This window comes from Hypanus sabinus, chromosome 31, assembly GCF_030144855.1.
Source record: "Hypanus sabinus isolate sHypSab1 chromosome 31, sHypSab1.hap1, whole genome shotgun sequence".
In the NCBI taxonomy this organism is placed as follows: Eukaryota; Metazoa; Chordata; class Chondrichthyes; order Myliobatiformes; family Dasyatidae; genus Hypanus; species Hypanus sabinus.
In genome coordinates this window covers 11,407,824-11,428,807 of record NC_082736.1, presented here as the reverse complement: position 1 = coordinate 11,428,807, position 20,984 = coordinate 11,407,824, and the positions used below count along the sequence as shown (strand labels likewise).

The window sequence follows — 20,984 nt, the reverse complement described above, 5'->3', positions numbered from 1 at the left end:
TAAATTCCATTGTATTTATTTTCCTGTAAATACCTGAGAAAAATGAATCTGAAAGTAGTACCCTATTGTGCCAAAGGTCCCACCACACTAGACCTCTACTGCAATATGATAAGGGATGTCTATTGTTTTCTCCCGAGACTGCATTTTGTTAAGTCAGATAATTTGACTTTATTCATCCTACCTGCATACAGACAGATCTTACAGAGCAAGACTCCAGAGATCAAGCTTGTCTGAGTGGCATAATAACAACAACCTCTCACTCAGTTTCAGTAAGACCAAGGGACAGATTGCAGACTTCTGGAGAAGGAAACCAGACATCCATGAGCCAGTAATCTTTGGACAATCAGATGTGAAGAAAGTCAATAACTGTAAATTGCAGTGTGTCTCTGTCAGAGGATCTGTCCTGGACCCATCATATAAATATTATTGTGAAGAAAGCACGACTGCACCTTTACTTCCTCAGGGCTCTCAGAGATACAGCATGTCATTGAAAACTTTGGCAAACTTCTATAAGTCTGAGGTGGAAAGTATGCTGAATGGTTGCATTACTGCCTTGTATAGGATCATCATTGCCTTTGAGTGGAAAATCCTACAAAAGGTAGTGGATTCAGCTCAGGTACATCACGGCTAAAACATTCAGAACCACAGAGCACATCTACATGAAACATAGCCATAGAAAAGCAATGTCCATCATCAAAAATCCTCATAATCAGGCAATGCTCTTTTCTCACTGCTGTCATCATGTAGAAGGTACAGGTACCTCAGGATTCGCACCACCAGGTTCAAGAACAGTTATTAACCCTCAAACATCAGGGGCCTGAAGAAAAGCTGATAGCTGCACGCAGGTCAGGACTGATTTGGGGACTGTTATATTGTTATTTCATGCTCATTATCTATTGCTATTTATTTTTCTGCACTTGCTCTATTTGTTTACAGTTTATAGTTCCTGATATTTACAGTTAACAGTTACTGTTTTATAGATTTACAAAGGAGGCCTGCAGAAAATGATTCTCAGGGTTGAATGAGGTGACGTGTATGCACTGTTAGAATAAACTTTACTTTGAACTTTGAACTATATGGTGAAATATATGCACTGTGATAACAAGTGTGAAATGAACCTGGTCAGATCTCTCAGTGGGAGAGAATTTTGGAGATAATGATCATAATTCTATCTCCTTTACAATATTGTTGGAGAGAGATAGGAAGAGACAAATTAGAAAAAGCGTTTTATTGGAGTAAGGGAAATATGTGGCTGTCAGGCAGGAAATTGGAAGCTTATATTGGAAAGAGATGTTCTCAGGGAAGACTACAGAAGAAATGTGGCAAATGTTCAGGGGATATTTGTGTAGAGTTCTGGATAGGTACTTTCCAATTAGACAGGGAAGTTATGGTAGGGTACAGGAACCATGGTGTACAAAGGCTGTAATAAATCTAGTCAAGAAGAACAGAAAAGCTTACAAAAGTTTCAGAAAGCTAAATAATGTTAGAGATCTAGAAGATTATAAGGCTAACAGGAAGGAGCTTAAGAAGGAAATTAGGAAGGCCAGAAGGGGCCATGAGAAGGCCTTGGTGAGCAGGATTAAGGAAAACCCCAAGGCATTCTACAAGTATGTGAAGAGCAAGAGGATAAGAGGTGAAAGTATAGGATCTATCCAGTGTGACAGTGGGGAAGTGTGTATGGAACCAGAGGAAGTAACAGAGGTAATGAATATTTTACTTCAGCATTCACTATGGAACAGGATCTTGGTGATTGTAGTGATGACTTGCAACAGACTAAAATGCTTGAGCATGTAGATATAAAGAAAGAGGATGTGCTGGAGCTTTTGGAAAGCCTCAAGTTGGATAAGTTATCAGGACCGAATGAGATGTACCCCAGGCTACTGTGGGAGGCAAGACAGGAGATGGCTAAGCCTCTGGCGATGATCTTTTCCTCATCAATGTGGTCGGGGCAGATTCCGGAGGGTTGGAGTGTTGCAGATGTTGTTCCTTTATTCAAGAATGAGAGTAGATATAGCTTAAGAAATTATAGGCCAGTGAGTCTTACCTCAGTGGTTGGTAAGTTGATGGAGAAGATACAGAGAGGTAGGATTTATGAACATTTGGAAAGATATAATATGGGAAGGAATAGTCAGCATGGCTTTGTCAAGGGCAATTCATGCCTTAGGAGGCTGATTGTATTTTTTGAGGTTGTGACTAAACACATCGATGAAGGATGAGCAGCAGATGTGTGTATATGGATTTCAGCAAAGCATTTGATAAGGTCCCCATGCAAGGCTTATTGAGAAACTAAGGAGGCTCTGTGGATCTAGAACTGGCTTGCCCACAGAAGAGTGGTTGTAGACCAGTTATATTCTGCATGGAGTTCGATGAGCAGTGTTGTGCCTCGGGGATCTGTTCTGGGACACATACTCTTTGTGATTTTTATAAATGACCTGGATGCGGAAGTGGAGGGATGATTTAGTGACTTTGCTGATGACTCAAAGGTTGAAGGTGTTGTGGACAGTGTGGAGGGCTGTCAGAGGTTACAGCGGGACATTGAAAGGATGCAAAACTGGGCTGAGAAGTGGCAGATGGAGTTCAACCGAAATAAATGCGAAGTGGTTCACTTTGGTAGGTCAAATATGATGGCAGAATATAGTATTAATGGTAAGACTCTTGACATTGCGGAGGATCAGATGGATTTTGGGTTCTGAGTCCATAAGACACTCAAAGCAGCTGCGCAGTTTGAATCTGTGGTTAAGAAGTCGATCGATGTATTGGCCTTCATCAACCGTGGAACTGAATTTAGGAGCCAAGAGGTAATGTTGCAGCTATATAGGACTCCGGTCAGACCTCACTTGGAGCACTGTACAGAGTTCTGGTCGTCTCACTGCAGGACGGATATGGAAAAGGTGCATATGAGATTTACAAGGATGTTGCCTGGATTGCGGAGCATGCCTTATGAGAATAGGTTGAGTGAACTCAGCCTTTTCTCCTTGGGGCGACGGAGGATCAGAGAAGACCTGATAGAGGTGTATAAGATGATGAGAGGCATTGATCGTGTGGATAGTCAAAGGCTTTTTCCCAGTGATGAAATGGCTGCCAGAAGGGGACACAGGTTTTAGATGCTGGGGAGTAGGTACAGAGGAGATGTCAGTGATAAGTGTTTCACTCAGAGTGGTCAGTGCGTGGAATGGGCTGCTGGAACGGTGGTGGAGGCGATACGATAGTCTTTGAAGAGACTTTTCGATAGGTTCATGGAGCTGCGAAAAATAGAGGGCTATGGGTAAGCCTAGTAATTTCTAAGGTAGCGACATGTTCGGCATTACTTTGTGGGCTGAAGGGGCTGTCTTGTGCTGTAGGTTTTCTATGTTTCTGTTAACTTAGTTTGGATCAAAATTTTTGGCTTTAACAATATTTTTTCGGAAAGTTCTTTTTACAAAGGGTTCAGTAATCTGGTTACAACGTATTTTTAGCCCAATTTAAAAAATATTATCCACACAAAAATATAGAAAATACAATTATGAAATATTTATAAGACCGAAGAGTCAAATTAAAATTACTGTCAATTACATATAAAATTACAAATAAAAATTACACTCAATTTCAGTGGGTGGGGTGGGGTCACCGTTCCCGGAAATTCCCCCCGTACCCACCTGTTACAATGTTCGCAATTTCTCAGCGTCTCGACTGATTGACAGTTCTCTTTGCCCCGCCTCCCGAGCTGTTGACTCAACGTCACGTGATACCGTGTTGCGGTTTGCCGATCTGTGACGAGCTGACGTCATAGCGGGTCCACCGTTATTGACGTCGTTCCCAGGGGAACGGTCCGGGATGGTGGGCACGGGGTTGTGGTAAAGTGGAGTCGGTCTCTACTTTGGGTTTTGGCTCCACTGTGGGAATGGCCTCTCCTCTTCCTGCCCTCGGAACAGTGAGTGTCTGTCAGCGTCTCACCGCACCGGCTCTCTGTCTCAGGTACAATATTTAAACCATATTTGCACAGTTACGTGGATAGGAAAGGTTGAGAGGGACACGGGTCTAATGCAGGCGAATGGGACGAGTTCAGGTCGGCCTGGATGAGTTTTACCGCAGGGACGGTTTCAGTTCTGTATAAATCACTGACTCTATTCTGGGCGGTTCAACCAGGGCAGGATGTGCACAGTGAATGTCAGGCTCCTGAGAAGTTTTAATGAACAGAAACTTTGTGGGTTTCTGCCCCCACACTTCCTCTGGCAGCTGATTTAGGAGAGCAGCTATTCTCTGTGTGAAGTATGTACCCTTTAGATCCCCTTTCAATCTGCCTTTAATCAGTTTTGTCTAATTCTAATGAGTCGCAGTTCTTTGGCTGACAAGGCAAGTACAACAGACAACCCTGTCTCTCTGTGATGCCACATGCAGGTCAATGTGGTCATCAGCTTGGAGGCTACCCAGCCGGTATATAAGGTGCTGTTCCTCCAACATGAGTTTGGATTCAATTTGACAATAGAGGAGACCATGGATAGACATATCAGAATGGGAATGGGACGTGTCACCTTTCCAGCTCTTAGCTTCATCCCACCCCTCCGGTCTTCTCCTATCATTTTGCATTTCCCCCTACCCCCAGTACTTTCAAATCTCTTACTATCTTTCCTTTTGCTTCGTCCTGACGAAGGGTCTCAGCCCGAATCATTAACAGCGCTTCTCCCTATAGATGCTGCCTGGCCTGCTGTGTTCCACCAGCATTTTGTGTGTGTTGTTGTTTAAAAATCGATTGTCCTGTGTTCTGAGTGTTTTTGGTAAGTCCATCCTGAAGTTCTGTGTTTTAGGTTCCCACTGAGCTTTCACAGTCAGTGTTTTCTGCATGTCTATACTGACCATCAAGTATCTGTCTGCACTAACTCAGCACTTGGTCTATCTCCTACCCTGTACTGATGATCCAAATGCTCTTTCAGATGGTCCTGCACCACCCCCACAGGCAGTGCGTTCTAGATTGTAACCTCCTTCATTTTTCCAGCTGGTCCAAATCCCACATCAAGATTTGCTAGCCATCTTTGCTGTCCACCATGCCACTAATCTTGGTGTTATCTGCAAACTTGCTGATCCAGTTTACCACATTCTCATCCAGATCGTTCATACAGATGGAAAACAACAATGGACCCAGCATCGGGGAGTTAAACCAGGGCAGGATGAACACAGTAATGACAGGTTCCAGGGAAGTGTTCATGAACAGAGGCTTTGTGTGTATTTGCCTCTACCAGCTCCTCTGGCAGGTCATTTGGGATACCGGCTATTCTCTGTGTCAAATATTTACCCTTCAGTTCCCCTTAAAAGCAACCCCCTCACCTTACAACAATTCCCTTTAGCTTTTGGCAGCCACACCACGGGAAACAGTCCCTGTCACTCTAAACCTTGTATGCCTCACATAATTTTATCCACCTCCATCAGCTCACCCTTTCAACCTCCATCCTATCACGTCAAAACTATTCCGTGCTGTTTCAGGATTGAGAAAACGATTCCTTCCCTAGAAGACCCTGGGGACTGAATAGTTTCTGCCTACCCATCCCTAGAAGTTGACCCATTGATCCATGAAACCTGTACTCTGCCCGCTGCAGCAGCTCCTCAGCCACACATTCATCAGTGGTATCTGTCTATATCTCCCTGCACTAACAAGTGTCACTGGGAGTAATATAGAGCTTACTACTTTTTAGTTTCTGTCTTATTTTTCTAAATTCACTGCACAGGACCACATCCCTCCTCCTCCCTACATTGCAATAACCAACATGCACTGTCCACCACGATGTCCAGCTTTTCAACCTTCCCTTTGAAATATCCTGCAGCTGCTCCTGGACCATCGGACCATAAGACACAGGAGCAGAATTAGGCCATTTGGCCCATCTCATCTGCTGCCCCATTCTGCAAGGAATCAGAGATCATGACAGATTTTTAAACCCTCTGAAACACTTTTATCCGGAAATTTGTTAATTTAGCAGCAGCAGTTCAATGGAGTACATGATAATATCGAAATAAGTTACAGTATGTGTGTATATATGGATATGTATATGTATATAAAGTAGATTAAAATAGAGCAAAGTTTAAATAATATATATAGAATACATCTACAGCAGCTTTTGGGTGTTTTAAAGTGATAAACCAAATATCTGCAAACTCCTGATGAAATATATCTGCTGCCTTGCCTTCTTTATACTGTAGCTGCATCAATAGATCCTCAGAGATATTGACACCCAGGAACTTGAAATTGTTCGCTGTCCACTTCTGATCCCTCTATGAGGATTGGTTCATGTTCCCTCTTCTTACCCTTCCTTCAATCAGCTCTTTTCTGTTACTGACATTGAGCACAAGGTTGTTGCTGAGACACCACTCAACTAACTGGTATATCCCACTCCTGTATGTCCAATCATCTCCATCTGAGATTCTGCCAACAATGGTTGTATGAGGCATATTTATAGATTGCATTTGAGCTATACTTAGTCACATAGTCATGGCTATAGAGGGAGTAGAGCAGTTGACTAACTGCACATTCTTGAGGTGCATCAGGGCCAGTGTTGATCCTCAGCAAAGAAGAGATATTTGAATTTGAATTGACTTTATTTCTTGCATCTTTCATGTACATGAGGAGTAAAAATCTATGTTATGTCTCCATCTAAATATGCCATGTGCTATCATAGTAATTTATAATAATTGTTAATAAATAGGACAGTCAATGTACATAGAGGTTCCCTCAGATCAGCGTGAGTTAATCAGTCTGATAGCCTGGTGGAAGGAGCTGTCCAGCAGCCTGTTGGTCCTGTCTTTTATGCAGCAGTACCCGTTTCCTGGATGGTTGCTGCTGGAATAAATTGTGCTTGAAGTGAGTTGGGTCCACAATGATCCTTCGGGCCCTTTTCTCACACTGGTCTTTGTAAATGTCCTGAGTCATGGGAAGTTCACAACTACAGATGCGCTGGGTTGTTCGCGCCACACTCTGCAGAATCCTGCGATTAAGGGAGGTACAGTTCCCATACTAGCCAGTGGGGATGCTCCCAATTGTGCCCCTGAAGAAATTTCTTAGGATTTGGGGGCCCATAGCAAACTTCCTTAGTAATCTGAAGTGAAAGATGTGCTGTTGTGCCTTTTCCACCAATCAGCAGGTACGTACAGACCACGTGAGATCTTCGGGTATGTTGCTGCTGTGAAACTTAAAGCTGTTTACCCTCTCAACTCCAGATCCATTGATGCCAATAGGGGTTAGCCCATCTCCATTAATCCACACAATCTGTGTGGATTATCACCAAACCACACAGATTGTGGTTTCCTGGTTAGGAGGTCGAGGATCCAATTGCAGAGGGACTAGGTTCTGTAGCTTATTGATCAGGACTGTGGGAATGATGGTGATAAACGCTGAGCTCTAGTCAGTGAACAACATCCTGACATAGGCAGCACAAATTCACTACTCTTTACTCAGGAAATTGCTCCTTATCTTTGTTATAATGGTATGTCCTAGTATTTTGAGGCTGTGCCCTGTGGTCCCAGACTGCCCCACTATCGGAAATACCCTCCCCACTCCATTCTAGACCTTTCAATATTTGATTGGTTGCAATGAGATTCCGTTATTCTTCTAAAGCCCAGAGAGTACAGCCCCAAAGCCATCAAACAATCCTTGTTCATTAACCCTTTTATTGCCATGATAATTTTTGTGAACCTCCTCTAGACCTTCTCCTATGTGAGCATGTAGTTTTTTAGATAAGTGCCCAAAACTGTTCACAATACTCCAAGTGTGATTAGACCAATGCCTTATAAAGTCTGAGCTGATCCATCCTTAAATATCTTTTCTAATAATATCCCTCCCACTTAACATAAGAGTCACCAGGGTACAGTTTCCCTTTTTGTCCCTATTGCAGTTCTTAAAAAGAGGAAGAATATTTATCATTTTCCACTCTTCTGCATCCTGGCCTGTAACTACAGGAGCATCAGTTTTAAGTTTTGTTAAATTTGTGTCCTTATTTGATCCCTCAAGCATCAGGTTTTTGAATCGAAGTTCAAAGTAAACTTATTATCAAAGTACATATACATTCTACAACTTTGAGGTTTGTTTCAAACAGGTTGCCATAAAACAAAGAAAGCCAAAAAATCCACAAATAAAGTAAGACCATCAAACACCCAATGTGCAGAAGGACAGACAAATCCTGCAAACAATAAGCACAAGCAAATTTTGTAGCGTATTGAACTGAAATGCTCAAAGAGAGTTTGTGCACAGATGCTTAGTTCAGTGCAGAGTGGAGAAGCGAGCCATGTCCTATCATGAGCCTATCAAGCTCTACCTTAAATACACCCAAGGATGTGGCCTCCACAGCTGCCTGTGGCTATACATTGAACTAATTCAGCACACTCTGGCTAAAGAATTTCTCCGCATTTCTGTTTTAAATGGACACCCCTCTATCCTTGTGCCTTTTAGTCCTAGACTCCCTCAAGATAGGAAACATCCTTTCCACATCTGCTCAGTCCAGGCCTCTCAACATTCAAAATTATATTCCCCACCCCACCCCCATCCTTCGAAATTCCAGTGAGTACAGACCCAGAGCTATCAAATGTTCCTCGTATGATAACTGCTTCTTTCCCAGAATCATCCTTGTGAACCTCGTCTGGAATCTTTCCAATGCCAGCACATCTTTTCTTAGATGAGGAGCCCAAAACTCTTCACAATACTCAAGGTGAGGCCTCACTAATGCCTTAAAAAAGTCTCAGCATCACATCTCTGCTCTTGTATTCTAACCGCTTGATGTGAATGCTAACATTGCTTTTGCCTTCCTCACCTCCGACTCTACCTGCAAGTTATCTTTAGGTTGTTCTGCACAAAGACTCCCAAGTCCCTTTGAGTCTCAGGTTTTTGGATTTTCTCCCTATTGGGAAAATAGTCGGTACGTTTATTTCTACTACTAAAGTGCATGACCATGCATTTTCCAACAGTGTATTTCATTTGCCATTGTCTTGCCAATTCTCCTAACCTGTCAAAGTACTTCTACAACCTACCTGTTTCCTGAACAGTACCTGCCTTCTTGTCATCTTGCAATCTTGCAACAAAGCCATCTATTCTGTCATTTAAATCATTGATATACAGCACAAAAAGAAATGTTCCCAACACCGACCGCTGCGGAACACCACTACTCACTGGCAGACAACCAGACAGGACCCTTTTATTCCCTCTTGCTGCCTTCTACCAATCAGCCAATGCTGTAATCACGTGAGTAACTTTCCTGCCGTACCATGGGCTATTAACCTTGTAAGCAGCCTGATGTGTGGCACCTTGTTAAAGGCCTTTTGAAAGCCCAAACATATGACAGAATCTGCATCCCCGTTATTTTTCCTTCATGCAATCTCAAAGAATTCCAACAGATTCATCAGGCAAGATTTCCCTTTAAGGAAACCATGCTGACTTTGTCTTTACTTGTCCTGTGATTCCAATACTCTATAACCTCATCCTTAACAATTAACTCCAACATCTTCCCAACAACTGAGGTCAGGCTGACTGGTCTATAATTTCCTTTCTGCCGCCTAAAGAGTGGAGTGACATTTGCAATTTTCCAGTCCCCTTGCACCATGCCAGAGTCCAATACGTTTTGAAAGATCATTACTAATGGCAACATAATCTCTACCGCTAACTCTGCAAGAACCCTAGGGTGCAGTTCATCTGTTCCGGGTGACTTGTATACCCTCAGGGCTTTCAGCTTTTTGAGCACCTTTCCCTTATAATAATAATAATAACTGCAGTCCCTTCTCTCCCCTCACACCCTTCAACAACTGGCACACAGCTAGTATCTTCCACTGATGGAAAATACTCATTTAGTTCATCTGCCATCTCCTTCCCACCCCAACACATTATTATTTATCTGGCCTATTCTTCTAGCAGTCAAATATCCAGTCTCATCTCTCCGTTATGTTTTACATACTTCTAAAATCTTAAACTATCCACTTTGATAATATTTGCTAGCTTGCTTGCATATTTAATCTTTATCCTCTTTAGGTTGCTCTCTGTAAGCTGTCAGAAGCTTCCCAATCCTCTGTATTCTGACTATTTTTTTTTCTTTGTTTTCTGCCCTCCCTTTTGGTTTTACATTAGCTTTGACTTCCTTGTCGGCCACAGTTGTACTATTTTGCCATTTGAGTATATATTTGTTTCTGGAATACAATTATCCTGCACATCCCTCATTTTTCTCAGGAACTCTCACCATTCCTGCTCTGCTGCCATCTCTGCCAGCATCTCCTTCCAATTTACTTTAACCAACTCCTCTCTCACACCACTGTTACTACCTTTACTCCACTGAAACATTGCTATGTCAGACTGTACTCTCTCCCTATCCAATTTCAAGTTGAACTCAGTGATACTGTGATCACTGCCTCCTAAGGGTTCTTTTACTTTATGTTCCCTGATTGCCTCCTGTTCATTAAATAATACATAATCCAGAATAGCTGATTCCCTCGTAGGCTCAACAACAAACTGCTCTGAAGAGCCATCTCTTAGGCATTCAGCAAACTCACTCTCGAGATCTATTTCCAATCTGATTTTCCCAGTTGATCTGGATGTCGAAATCTCCCATGAAATCTCCAATAACATTGACCGTTTGACATGCCTTTTCTATTTCCTGTTGTAATCTGTGGTCCACATTCAAACAACTGTTGACGGCCTGTTTATAACTGCATCAACGTCCTTTCACACTTGGAGTTTTTTTTAACTCTACGCAAAATGATTCAACATCTTCCGATCCTGTGGCACATTTTTCTACTGATTTGATACCATTCTTTTCCAGCAGAGCCATGTCAACCCATTGCCTACCTTCCTGTCCCTCTGATGTGTCTAACTTGGGCATTTAGCTCCCAACTATAAATATTTTTCAGCCGTGATTCCGTGATGATCACATTATACATGACAATCCATAACAGGGCAATAAGATCATCCACCTTATTTCTTATACGTTGTGCATTGAGGTATAACACTTCAAGTATTGGATTTGCTACCCTTATTGATCCTGCATCCCTCTGCTGGCTACAGTTATGTCCTATTATCTGCTCGCTCTTCCTGACAGCGTGACTGCATGCTATCTTTTCTTTCTTTACCAGCTGTCCTTTCAGGCCAGTTCTCATGCCCCTGCCAAATTAGTTTATACCCCCCCAACAGCTCTAACAAACCAGCAGTACGCCCACAAGAAAATAAATCCCGGGGTTGCGTATTTAATGCAGAAATGTATTTTGATAATACATTTATTTTCAGCTTTGAACTTTGTAGAAGGGAGCCGGGTGTTGTACTGGTCTGTGTCCTCACTGGCCGGTGCTGTGCTCTGGCAGCTCAGTGTGCTTGGAATATGGTATCAGTGTGTTTACAGAGGTGTGTCCCGATTACACAATTGATCTTGTCCAACCAGGAGCTTAGAAGATTCACTGGAGACTAGAATAATTTTCAGACTATTACTGGTCACAGGATCATTCTGGGTTGATCTAGTCTATTTGACCCATTAATCCTGACTAATTTCTCTTTGAACACTGGTTGTTCCTGCCACATACTGTTTTAGGAAACCTTGCTGAAAACTTTTAACAAATAATGCCCCAACCAAGACTCAAGTGGGAAGGGAGACCCAGTCAGTTTCCAGAGATTATTCACTACAGGTACTCGGTTGTTTTTACATCAGTCCATTACCTGCTGACATATCTATTCCTCTCTCTCTTACTGGCTGTTGGGAGCCCTACAGTTTCATCCCATCACAGTGATTTCATCTTTCTCATTCCTGAGTTCCACCCACATTGTCTTACTGGATGAGCCTCTGGGATGACCTTGAATTTGTGATATTCTGCCTGATCCGCAGTACTGCTCCCCATACCTCATTCACCTCCCTCTGGACTGTCTGAATCTGAATCCTGGAATGTTTAGCTACCAGTCCTGCCCTTCTTAGTAATGGCTGAATCACTGTGCCATGTACTAATCCAGGCTCGAAGTACATCTGCATTAACTGTTCCACACTCGGTACTGATACAAGCACACTTCAGGCCCTCAATGCCACTGTGTTCATTAACTTGGCCTAACTATGCAGTGGTGTACTGGGCCAATGGCATCAACACGGATGATGTCATCTGAGAATAAATTGATTAGAAAGGCTGACTCTGTTATTGGAGTCAAACTGGACACACTGGAGACCCTGGTAGAACAAACGATCCAATGGATATCCTGGCAATTCTGGACAATGTTTCTCACCCTCTGCATGCCTCCTTGGCTGAACAGAGGAGCATCTTCAGTAACAGACTGACATCACTGTGCTGCTCCAAGGAGCGCTGTATGAAGTCATTCTGACCCCCGGCTCTGTAATGAGTCAACCCGTAGCCGGGGAAGTGATGACACCCCTCATGTTAGACTGTTTGTGGTAACTTTTTATTCTTTCTCTTACTTCTAATACTTGTTTATCTGTGCACTTGTAGTGCTACTGAGACACTGTAATTTGTCTATTTGGACTTACCTTCTGTGTTAATCCACATCCGTCAACGCCACCAGTGACCTTTCACTCTTCCCATCTCCTCTCCTGGAAAAAAAAACTCAAATGATCCATTTAACTAAAACCCTCCGTCTTGCACCAGCTTGTTAGCCACACATATAACTGTACCACCTTTTTATTTCTTCCCTCGGTAGCAGGTGACACTGGGATTACCCCCATCATCCCCACCCCCCCCCCCCCCAAGAGACTCTACTTATCTTTTTCCCCAACTCCCTGAGTCTCTTTGCAGGACTTTGTCTCTTTTGTTAGAACCAATATGGACACGTCCTCTGGCTGCTCACCCTGCCCTTTCAGAATGGCCTGTACTTGTTCAGTTACATCCTTGGCTCTGGTACCAGGCAGGTAATGCAGCATCCTGCAATCTCTCTGCTTGCCACTGATACACCTGTCTGTGACCCCGGCTAATGAATCCCCAGTCACTCAGGCTCAATGAGAACACAGAACAGTATAGCACAGGAACAGGCCCTTCTTCTGTCTGTGTTGAAGAGGATGCAAAATGAAACTAAATCTCCAGCCTATGTATAATTCATGTGCTTCAATCCTCTGAATATTCATGGCTTATCTAAAACCCTGTTAAGTGTCATTATCGTATCTGCTTCCACCACTGCCCATGGCAGCCGAAACCCGGCCCTCACCACTCTTTGTATGGAAACAGAAATCTTACCTGCCCTGAAATCCACCTTTAAATTCTCACCCTGGCATTTTAAAGCTGTGCCTTCTCATATTTGATACTTCTACACTGGGGAGGTGATTCTGACTGTCTACCTTGTCTACACCTCTCATAGTTTTATAAACTTCTGTCATTTCTCCCCTCAGCCTCCTTCACTCCAGGGAAAACAGTCCCATTCAATCTGATCTTTCCTTGTAACTCAAGCCCCTAGTCCGAGTAACATTCCTGTGAATCATTTCTGCACCTTAATCACATCCTTCCTCTCCTGGTGACCAGATCTGCACAGGCTACTCCTGGTGTGGTTTAATTATGATTTCTACAACTGTAATGTGATGTCCGAACTCCTCTGAAAGCCTTTGCCATGAATTTAAGCATGTTGTGCACCTTCTTCACCACCTTGTCTACCTGTGTTGGCACTTGCACGGAACTATTTACCTGTGCCTCAGGTTTATCATTTCATTAACACTCCTCAGGACCCTGCCATTCACTGGGTATGTCCTGACAAGCTTTAACTTCCCAAGATCCATCATTGTTCGTTTGTTTGACACTAACAACACTTCTCTGTTTCTCTGCACTCATGTCCAAGCAATAAATGTCCATGAGCCATTCACCTCTGAAACTTCGTCATGTGTGGTATTATGAACCCCTCACTGCACCCGTCTCTATTTTGTTGTGCAGGCAACACCTCGACCCCACTCTATTTCTCTTATTTACAATTTATCTCCACATAAATAGTAGTGAATTTTGATTCCTCCTACCACATGCCATCACACTTAACACATTAAACTCCATTTACCGTGTATTCTAATCACAAGCTTCCCCATATCCTGTTGGAGAGAACAACTGGCCAATCAGAAATGTTTTGAACGATATGGGTCAAATGCAGGGAAATGGGACAAGGAGGAGGATAACCTTGTCCATAATGTGGTGGCGAGGGTGATACTGACCACAAGCTCAGATGGGAACTTTGGTCAGCGTGGACCATTTGAGCTGAAGGGCTCGTTTCTGTGCTGTGTGAATCTGACTGTAAGCCCTCTTGCCTTAGTTCAATGACATTAAACTTTTCTAAATGATTTGTTATGTTTTCACAGATTATAGACACCAATAGCTGAAGTGAAGTTAACTGGACTACAGTCACCTTTCTTCCACCCTTCTTCAATGGTTTTCAACTCCACTGGGACCTTTCTGTAACAGTGAGTTTTGACAGACTTCAATGTCTCTACTTTCTCTCCAGACTTCCTGTGAAACCCTCCAGTGCAGGTTGTTGGGACCTGGTAATGTTTGCTTTTCATCCCATTAGTTCCTCCCTCCTGATAGTGTTACGTATCCCGTAACTGGAGAACTTACCAGCAAAGATAGAGAGGTCCGTTGAAGTCTGATGTCACTATTTTCAAATGTTTTTATTTATAAAGGGGCACAAAAGTAAGGTTAATGCAAACATTCAGATAATGCACATCACCAATACTCAATCTAAAGCGCGGGTATAGTCATAATCATCATTAAGAAGTAATCTCGGCTGTTGTCTAGGGGATAATATTTTTGTCCATTGGAAATATAAAAAGTCATTCAGAAGTCTGCAGACTTTAGCCTTTCGAGGACTCGTTGGGTTTCACGTGTTTTAGAGGGATCGGTGAAAACGAAAAGAAAACTTTCCCGTGTCTTTATGAAGCCACTCCGTTAAAACCAGGGGAGCGTTGGTTTCCCCGTTGTTAGTTCGAAGTCCTTCTCGGTATTATCAGCCACCCGCTCCCCAGGCAAAGGTGTTAGGAGTTGAGTGGCTTCCAGCTCTCAAGGGAGCTTTGAGCAAGCAAGTTCTTCTGGTGCATCGCTAGGGTACTGCATCCTGCAGTCCGCTTCTATCTTTACTTGCAGAGTTGTAGCTGTCCATCAAAGTAGGGGGATGTAATCTCCACCCCCACATGTCCCGAGGGTGTTCATGTCCATGGCATCTGTCACGTAGTAGGGACACACAGGTGCCTCTAAGAACAATGGTCAGAAGCATTGCATTGTCTCTCACTTCCGAGACCCGAATTAATAGCGATCTTGCGATTCTCCGGAAGGAGGGGGCGGCTCCTGCTCCTTCGGCCCCTCAGAGCTGTGGTACCTTCATAACAATAGTGATTGTTACACATTATTGCACAATTTTGAAATATCATCGTTAGATATCTGTGGGATGTTTGCTGTGTCCCCATTGGGAACACTACTGCAGATTATTGAGTTAACTTATCTGCTTTTTCCTTATTAGTTTTAGCTTTTGTCTCATCACTGGTTCCTGGAAAAATCCCGATCCTCTTTTCTAACGCCAACCCTTGCCTCTTTATATGTTCTTTAATTTAATGTATCATTTGAACTCCATTCAGCACAGAAGATTCTTTGCTGTCTCTGATCCCTCTGTCTAATTGGTATCAATGTCTGCTGAGTGTTATGAACAGTCTCCTTAAACATTGCCACTGTTCATCACTGACCTGTCCCTGCACCTATTTACCTTATCTGCCCCAGACAACTCCACTTTTACATCACTGTAATTGCCTTTATTTAGGTTGAGGACATTGGTTCTGGACCCTGGTGTTCACCCGCAATCAGGCTCTGGAGTTCTCCCACATTGTGATCACTTCTTCACAGATCCTTCACCACAAGATCTATCTGTATTCCCACCTCATTACACAGATTACATCTGAAATGTCCTGTTCCTGGGTATGATCCTGCTGAAAGAAACTGTCTCTGACTACTCTACAAATTCCTCTTCAACTGTACCAGTTTGATCAATACACAGACTGAAGCAAACTGACAACAAAATGCTGGAGGAACTCAGCAAACGGTCGACATTTCAGGCTGAGAACCTTCACTGGGATTAGAAAGAAAGGGACAAAATTCAGAATAAGGTGGTGGGGGGAGGGGAGGAGGATATGTGAGTGTGGGGGTGTGGTTTGTGGAGGGATAATGATGTGAGGAGCTGGGTAACAGGTAGAAAAGGAAAAGAGAAGAAGAGAAAGGAATCCATTAGTACAGAACGTTAGACCATGGGATGACACAAAGGAGGTGGAGAACCAGAGAGAGTTGATGGGCAGCTCATGAAGATGTGTGAAGAGAATTCAAGGGGTTAAATGGCACCAGAATGGGGGAAAAGTCAGAAAAAAAGGAGCAGTTTGGAAGGGGGGGGGGGGAATAGAAGGTAGTGATTTCCAGAATTTGGAAAAATCAATGTTCATGCTGTCAAGATTGGAGGCTACACAGTCAGAATATGAGATGTTGCTCATCTAACCTGTATTTGGCCTCATCGTAGTAGTAGAGGAGGCCATGGACAGACTTTGTAGTGATGGCCCTCTGCTGGGTCAGGGTCGACCATGGATATTGTACCCTCGCTGTGAAACTCAATTTGCAAGCCAGAGTAGTACAATATGTAAAGCAAGCTGTTACCCATGCAGGGGCTTCGGCTCTCAACACCTCTGATGAATCCAGAGCAACGGCAGAGACCGATGGGGTCAGGCACCAATGGTATCACAGGATTGCCAGTCTCCATTGAACATCGGACCGACAGGGAATCCAGCTCTGGATTGTTCCTCGGGGTTTACTCCCGAAGCCTTTCCCATGAATGGGTCTAGCCACAAGCCAGTAGAGGTTTCAGATCAGAATTTTCCTTCCACTAGACGAGCTACCAACCGTGGGTGAAAGCCCCATCTGCCCATAGCAGTTAGTTATATGATGCCAGTAAACCCAGTTAGACCCTCCCCATCACAAGAAAGAGTTTGTCGGGCTTTGTAGCTAAGCAATATGTAAAAGCCAGGAGTTGGACTTGCTTGACAGAGGCAATTTGAAGCAGCAATTAATAGGAAGTGACAGATTGTCCCTGTTACTACCCCACCATTGGTTAAGACAGCTGTAAGGCGGTGTCAGTCTATGAATGGGAAATGGAACTAGAATGGGTTGTCACTGGCAGATCATGGTTGTTGCAGCGCACAGAGCAAACGTACTCAATGTAGTGGTGCCCCAATCTGCTTCCGATTAAATCTCTCATGACAATTTCATTTCCATTCTCATCTCTCTTTGATATTTCCCCTTTTGTGCTTTATCCCATCGGGAGGAACACCTGAGGATCTTGAGACCACTCCTAACAGATCTCCATAAATTGTTTTAAATTAATTATAGATATAAAACACAAAAAAATTGACTGTATAAATATTCACCCCCAAATCATCACAGGTACAGTCAAGTAGTTTTAGGAATTACATTATCTGTTAAGTGGAGGTCACTGTGTGAGTCAAGGTGTTTCAATTGATTGTAGTAAAAATACACGACTGTTGGTAGTCAGTATCCTGGGAGAAACTACACCATAAAAACAAATTAACACTCTGAGTAGTTCTGCAAAAAGGTAATTGAAAAACACAATTCAGGAGATGGATATAAGAAAATTTTCATGTCACTGAATATCCCTTGAAGTACAGTTAAGTGACTCATCCTGAAATGGAACAAATATGGCAGAGCTGTGAATCTGCCAGAATCAGGCCATCCTCAAAAACTGAGTGACTGTGCAAGAAGGGGACGAGTGAGGGAGGCCACCAAGAGACCTATGCTAACTCTAGAGAAATCACAATCTTCAGTGGCTGAGATGGGAGAGACTGTGTATACAACAACTGTTGCCCAGATACTTCACCTGACAGCTTTTTGGGACAGTAGCAAAGAGAAAGCCATTGTTGAAAACAGCTTTCATGAAATCTCACCTGGAGGTTCTATCGACAGATGAAACAAAATTGAGCTTTTTGGCCGTCAGATTAAACACTAAGCCTGGCGCAAGACAAACACCGCACAGCATCAAAAACACACCATCCCAGCATGGTGAGGCTGCATCATGCTGTGGGCGTTTTCACTGTAGCAGGCCCTGAAAGGCTCAGAAAAGTAGAGGGTAAATTGAATGCAGCCAAATTCAGTGAATTCTTGGAGGAAAACCTAATTCAGTCTGCAAGTGAACTGTGACTTAGGAGAAGATTCATTTTCTAGCAGGAGAATGACCGCAAGTATAAAACCAAAGCTACACAGGAATGACTTAAAACCAAAGTTAATGTCCTGGAGTGGCCAAGTCAGAGTCCAGACCTCAATCCAATTGAGAATTTGTGGCTGGACTTGAAAAGATCTGTTCACTCATGAACCACATGCTATCTGACAGAGAGAGCTTCAGCAGTTTTGGAAAGAAGAATGGGGAAAATTTTCCGTGTCCAGATGTGCAAAGCGGATAGGGACCTATCCACACAGAGCCAATGGTAATTACTGACAAAGGTGCATCAACTAATTACTGACTTGAAGGAGGTGAATACCAATGCAATTAAATTATTTTTTGTTTTATATTTGCAGTTAATTAGATCACTTTGTAAAGTTCTGTTTTTCTCTTTGACTCCAGAGAGTCCATTTTGCTGATCAGTGTGGGAAAATAAAGCCAAATTAAATCCACTGTGAATCAACGTTGGAGAACAATAAACATGAAAACCTCTAAAGGGAACTGAATACTTTTGATGGCACTGTATCCACCCCTTCACCAGCACGTTATGAACAAATCCATCCTGCTCCTTTCCATTTTGCCGATTCCGTGTGGAACATTAAACATGTAGGAATGTCAGATTCCCAGTCCAAGACTCTGTAACCATGTCCCTGCAATAGCTGGAATATCCAACATATTCGTCAGTACACAGTATGGAACAGATGGCAACCTGCCTTCAGTCCACAATATCTGCACCAATCATAACAGTGTTGAGACTTAGTAAAGTACTGGTGAGGTCTCACTGGAGTACTGCGAGCATTTGTGGGCCCTTTATCTTAGGAAGGATGAGCTGAAACTAGATGTGTTTCAAAGGAGATTCTCAAAGTTGCCTCCAGGATGAAACAGCTCGGCATATGAAGAGCGTTTGATTGCTCTGGGCCTGTACTCACTGGAATTTAGGTCAATGAGGGCTGACCTAATTGAAACTTATCGAATGGTGAAAGGCCTTGATAAAGTGGATGTGCAGACAATGGGAGTGTCTAAGAACAGAGGACACAGCCTCAGAATAGAGCATCATCCTTGTAGAATGTGCAGGTGAGGAATTTCTTTAGCCAGAGAGTGGTGAATCTGTGGAATTTGTTGCCTCGGGCAGCTGTGGAGCCAAGACTTTATGTATATTTAAGGCAGAGGTTGGTAGATTCTTGATTGGTCAGATCACGAAGGGTTACAGGGAGAAGGCAGGAGATTCGGGAGTTGAGAGAAAATGGATTAGCCATGATGAAATGAAAGAGAAGATTTGATGGGCCTAATTCTGATCCTATATCTTAGAGTCTATACCACCACCTCCAAAACCTCGATCAATTTTGTCAAGTGTGATCTGCCCACACAAAACCATGCTGATTGTCCCTAAGCAGGCCATGCCTTTCCAAATGTGCATAAATCCTGTACCTCAATATCCTCCCCAGTAGGTTCTCTGCCACTGAAATGAGGCTGCCTTGCCCATAGATTCCTGGATTTCTGTTATTTCCCTTCTTGAACAAAACTGCAACATTTACGACACTCGAGTCCTGTGGGACCTCTCATGTTGTGATCAAGGACACACAGGTCCTTGTCAAATCGCCAACAATCTGCGCATTTGCTTCTTTCACTATTGCAGGATATATGCCTTCAGGTCCTGGAATCTTATCCATTTTATTGCTTTTCAGACGTCCCAGCACAACCTCCTCCTTAATCTCAATACGTCTCTGAATATTAGCATGCTCCAGTCTGTTTTCATTGACATTCCGTTCCTTTTCCTCAGTAAATATTGACACAACATACTCATTTAGTACCTCAGCCACTTGGTCTGACTTCAACCACATCATTCTTCCTTTAATCTTGAGTTGACCTTTCCATTCTCTGGTTAACTTGGATCTGCTGGTCTTTAAACAGCTCCCGCATGTCAGATGTGGACTTGTCTGACAGTGGCTGCTCCCAATCAATTCCCCGTGGTTTCTGTCTTACTCCGTACTAACCTGCCCTCCTGCAATTCAGTACCTTCATACAAGATCTGATTTTATTCTTCCTCATCACTAAGAAAAAAAATAAGATCCCAGAATATTCACTGACTCTTCACTGTCAGCTGGCCTGGCTCATTTCCCAAAACGAATTCCTCCTGTCTGTTCTCTCCTCTGGTTGGGCTCTGTACATAATGTTTCAAACACTCTTCAGATTCAATGAAGAAATCTTGTGCATCTAAGTATTAAGCAAGTTCCAATCAATTCTAGGGAAGAAAAAGTCCCCGCACTGGTCATTGGGGGCCAGTATGATAATCCTATCAGTGTAACTGTAGATTGCCTCTGTAAATGAGCCTTCCAGTTTGTTGTGACATTCCCAGTGGGGTAACCCCTGCTCTTGGTAAACCCCACTCACATGTAAAACAATGAAACACAGGATCGTTGAGCTGTCAGCCGTCTGTTCGACAACATAATCCTCCTAATGTTGAAATAAACTAATTTCAGCCTATCGGTCCCAGCATGTTTGTTAGCCTGACATTTGCTCTCGTTCTTTTCAGACTGTCTTGTCATTCATGCATTCTCCCACTTGCTACTCCAGTTGAAACTCTACCAAGTAACACCATCAAACATCCTGGTGAGGATATTGGTTCCCCTCCGATTCAGATGGAAATGGCCTTGTTTGTCCCGGTCTCCCACCTGCCTGGAAGGGAGCCCATTGATCCATGAATCTGAAGACCTCCCTCCTACATCAGTTCCTCAGCAACATATTAAACTGCACCGCATGTCACTTTCTCACCACACCAGCACAAGGTTTGACCCACAATTCCGTAATTACAATGCTGGAAGTCCTGCTTTTT

At 43.2% G+C, this 20,984-nt stretch overlaps 1 protein-coding gene and 1 pseudogene across 1 annotated transcript in view; one reads left to right on the top strand and one right to left on the bottom strand.

Annotated features, from left to right (window-relative positions):
• LOC132383846 (uncharacterized) overlaps window positions 1–20,984 on the top strand; it is a 212,306-nt pseudogene that overhangs the window by 189,929 nt on the left and 1,393 nt on the right.
• The window catches only part of LOC132383856 (histone H1-like), a 48,961-nt gene continuing 42,525 nt past the window's right edge, over window positions 14,549–20,984 (bottom strand). Inside the window, exon 2 of the transcript XR_009508780.1 lies at window positions 14,549–15,265. The gene's annotated coding sequence lies outside the window, so the exon portion shown is untranslated. The remainder of the gene's footprint in view (window positions 15,266–20,984) is intronic.